This window comes from Hypanus sabinus, chromosome 5 (assembly GCF_030144855.1).
Source record: "Hypanus sabinus isolate sHypSab1 chromosome 5, sHypSab1.hap1, whole genome shotgun sequence".
NCBI classification, from domain to species: Eukaryota; Metazoa; Chordata; class Chondrichthyes; order Myliobatiformes; family Dasyatidae; genus Hypanus; species Hypanus sabinus.
The window spans coordinates 165155658-165159824 of NC_082710.1; the positions used below are offsets into that span (position 1 = coordinate 165155658).

A 4167-nucleotide genomic window follows, 5' to 3' on the forward strand; every position below is an offset into this window, starting at 1 on the left:
CTTGGGTGGCGAAAAGTCTGAAAATGTAAAGACAGTAATGGAAACCATTCTAACGAATTGAAAGTCATTGAATTGTTTACTGTATAAAATTTTATTTTTAAATAAAGTCTATTTCGTTTAATAAAAAAACTGTTGGAAGAGGTAGCAAAGATGTTGGTTTGCCACTGCTGTGTAACTGCCCCCACGGAGTCACTCGGCCGTAGGTAAAGTGAAATGAAGAGTCTTGAGTCAAACTGTCAGGTGTGGGGTGTAAGTCTGCGACTGGACAGTGATGTGGAGACAAATGGCAAAGAGAACAGTTGGAGAAAGAAAGTAACACAGTGAAGCCTCTGCTTGATTAGTTTTTTAAAATTGAACAAAATATACTTTACTCCAAAATAAAATTATGTACAATAACCATTCAAAGACGGTCAGTTATTTACAGGGTTGGTACCATTGCTGTCCTTACATTTTCAAAGTTCTAATGCTTTGTCACCCACGTGGCACTTTGTTCTTTAATATTTACTTTCAATGGGTATAGCCCCAACCCCGCCACCCTGCCCTCAACTGCCACGGAAGAAGGACCCTAGACTGTGGTCCTTCCCCAGCGGGCCCTTGCGGTGGCTGCACCGAGTTTGCGTGCGTCCCTCAGCACGTACTCCTGCAGGCGAGAATGTACCAGTCGGCAGCATTCCCCCACGGACATCTCCGAGTGCTGATAGACCATCAGGTTTCGGCCTGACCAAAGAGCGTCTTTCACGGAGTTGATGATCTGCCAGCAGCGCCGGATGTTGGCCTCGGTGTGCATCCCCGGGAACAGCCCGTATATCAGAGTGTTACGCAGCTGCTGGGGATGAACCGTGACACGCTCCTCCACATGAATAGCCACTTCGAGTGGAAGCAAATCGTTATTCTATTGTTCATTGCTTTATCAGGGGAGAGCGCGAACGCAGTCCCCCACTACCACAAATTGTGCAGTCGAGTATCCCGCATTTGGGGATATCGCAGGCGTCAGCACACCCGGAGTGCAATGGGATAGCCTCGTCCTGGAACCTCGGCCGTCATGATCACCGACGGTTCCCTGCCAGGTAAGTATGTTTGATCACCGCGCCACGTGACGATCCAATCATAAACGTTACTCTTTAAGTTAAAGGTGGTACACCATTTCGGGAGATCAATGTCCGTAATTCTGCATTATCTTATTAAGAAGAGGAACCCCTAGAAGTTCATTCTTACTTTCTGTTTTACTTGGGCCGGAGCCGTAATTTTTTGCGTTAATTTGCCGCAAGTGCTAATTTGTATATTTGCCATACATGGAATCGTTGTATGTTGCTATTCTGAAAGTGGCCACGAGGTGTCAGTGCAGGAGCAACAAGGAGGCTGGAAGGCTCACAACGTGACGTTTAGAGTGTAACCCTTAAGATCAGAGTTAACAGTTGCTGATTGAATGCAATTCAGGATTTACAATGACATTCTTTATTTCAATATGGTGAGGCTGACAATGTCTCCACTAAGTTAAACTTCGGCATATCTGAATGCAGAAACTCCTTTCCTCGGACAAAGCAATGCATAAGAATGCTCCCAAACCTTCGGGGGACAATAGATCCCACTTGCCCCCAAAGTTGATACACCAACTCTCTGAGTGCGTAAATATCCCAACAGTCAACAGGTCGACTATGCCTGTGACCATGTTAGATGCGCTAGGCAAAGTGACAATGCCAGTCTGGTCTGCAGGCATCCTTGAACGTGGTCAGAATGGTGCTAAACAATATTTAAAGAGCAAACAGGAGGAAATCTGCAGATGCTGGAAATTCAAACAACAACACACACAAAATGCTGGTGGAAGGGACTCGGCCAGAAACGTCGACAGCGCTTCTCCCTATAGATGCTGCCTGGCCTGCTGAGTTCCACCAGCATTTTCTGTGTGTTGTTAGCATAAGCATTAGGTTTGTCTGAGGTAGATGAATGCACCGTACGGTCAAAATGGATCTAGTCCTTGCCCGGCGTAGAATACAATTAAACTCTTCTCGGGCTTCCAGCCGGGTAAAGGTATCGATCTCAACCGACGTTTCGTTGACACTCTCTGCCATAGTCATCAGGGATAATCCCCGGGCCTCTCTAGTCCGGTGGTATTTATACCCCGGCCGTGCGTTCCTCTCTCCTGGATACTCACACTTATACACACACTATAACATTAACAACATATTACCCAGAAACGTATACAGCCACTAATTAATTAAACGGGCCGATACATATGTTGGCACAGTTTCTTATATACATATACATACATGACATTCTCTCATTTTCAAACACTCGTGCACCATTTACAGTCACACGATGTCACTCTTCCACCCCCCCCCCCCCACACACACGCGAACAAACACGATCACATCCGTGTGCAACTACACTACCGCGTATACATGGCCTTTATTTAACGCTCTTCTATCGAATTGTTCAGCCATATCCACTGTCCAACTGAGATTCGGTCAAACGTGCCCTCTCCGTTGCTAGCATGCACTCACAGTCGTGCTCTTCCACGCCAACACTTCACGTGCGCACTTTTGCTCGCAATCTCAAATGCAGAATGTTTGTTGCAAACGTGACCTCTCACGCCCACACGAACACACCGAGCGCCGCGCTCCCGACCACGTATCTGACTGCCAGCACTACCGCCATTTCGGGAGCGACTTGCACCGGGAGCCGATGTTCCATCCGGCCGGGATGAGCGTCGGTGAGTTCTGCGGCCCGCTCCAGTCTGCGTCCTGGAGTCAGGTGCTAAACGTCGTCAGCCCAGGTGAGGTCCCAAAACAGCCGTCCCGACTACCCTCCCGTCCCCTCAGACCGAAACTCCTCACCCGATATGCTCTCTTTCCGGATACGCATACAACTCAGTGCTACCTCGAGACATCCTCCCCTCTTACCTTTCCTCCGTCATTAGAGACTCACAACACCCGGGGATCCCATTTACGCCATTGGGATCAGGGACTCCACCAGGTCTCCCGCCCGAACAATTCACTCACCCCCGAACTGCGAAATCCTGTTGCTCGTCACTCCTCAATTGCTCTGCCTCCAACACTCAAACAATGTCTTCCGGCACCCCACTGTCTCTCCCGGAGAACAACTCGCCACTCATTCCTAACACACCCTGCCCTTACCTCTACAAACCTCTTCTTGACAACTGCCCCCACCACACCAAATCCCGAGGGCCTACCGTCCCATCCAGCCCGATACCGCTCATCACCAAACACACTGTCCCTGCTCCAACCCACTAGTTCACCAAAGACCCTATCTGCCACAACCCTACCCGTCACTCGACCTCACCCCCTCTGAAACTCTCTTCCCTTTCTCCGGAAATCTCACGGATTCCCCAGTCACCATCCGCTGTGAGTTTCCACCAGGGTAGGGCGGAAGTTCCTCCAGCATCTCCTTCCCAGAACCGTGCAACTCACAGTGGCAGCCTTCCATTCATCAAAACCTGCGCTGTGACTGACTTTGGAACATGGTCCAGGTACGTACTGTACTCCCTTCCTGTCGCCCCACGCCACGTCTGAATCCTAGACTCCATCTCCCCTATTCTGAGCTAAAGTTCTTCAAGCTGGAGTCCCTCTTACTGCCTATCTCACCGGCTCCAACAAACTACAGACACAACAGTTCACGGAGTCACTCTTGTCTGCCCTGATTTCTTACTAATTGAATTCTTTCAGTGTAAACCCGCACTGTTGCCCTTGCTGATTGAAGTCCACTCTGCACAGAAACTACGCTCCGCTGGGGCACTGCGCAGTTTGCTAAAACGCACCAAAGATGACCAAGTTGTAAATTTGAATCGGCTATTGCTTGTATCATCCGTGTCCCGAGGACAGGTTTCTGCAGTGGAAGCGAGTGATCCACATTGAGTCCTTGCAGGTATTGGGCTCGGAAGGAGACCAGTGATGCAGGATTTTGTGTTTATAACAATCCAGTAGATTTTGTGGTTATCATTACTGAGATCAGTAGTAGTTCATGTTTATTGTTACTCAACCATACATGTACATACAAACAGCTAAACGAAACATCTTTCCTCTGGGGCCAAGGTGCAAAACGCTGTACAGAGTCACAGGCAGCACCTATAGTTACAGTCAAGTTCATAGCGTCACAAAATAATATTAGCTCGGGTCCCTGAATTGCTTGGCCTGCCGATGAACAGGTTGA

At 48.8% G+C, this 4167-nt stretch overlaps 1 non-coding gene across 1 annotated transcript; it reads right to left on the reverse strand.

Annotated features, from left to right (window-relative positions):
• Nucleotides 1–911: 911 nt before the first annotated feature.
• On the reverse strand, nucleotides 912–1075 carry LOC132394882 (U1 spliceosomal RNA). The gene has a single exon (XR_009512428.1). It is a non-coding gene; the product is annotated as a U1 spliceosomal RNA (small nuclear RNA).
• Nucleotides 1076–4167: the final 3092 nt, after the last annotated feature.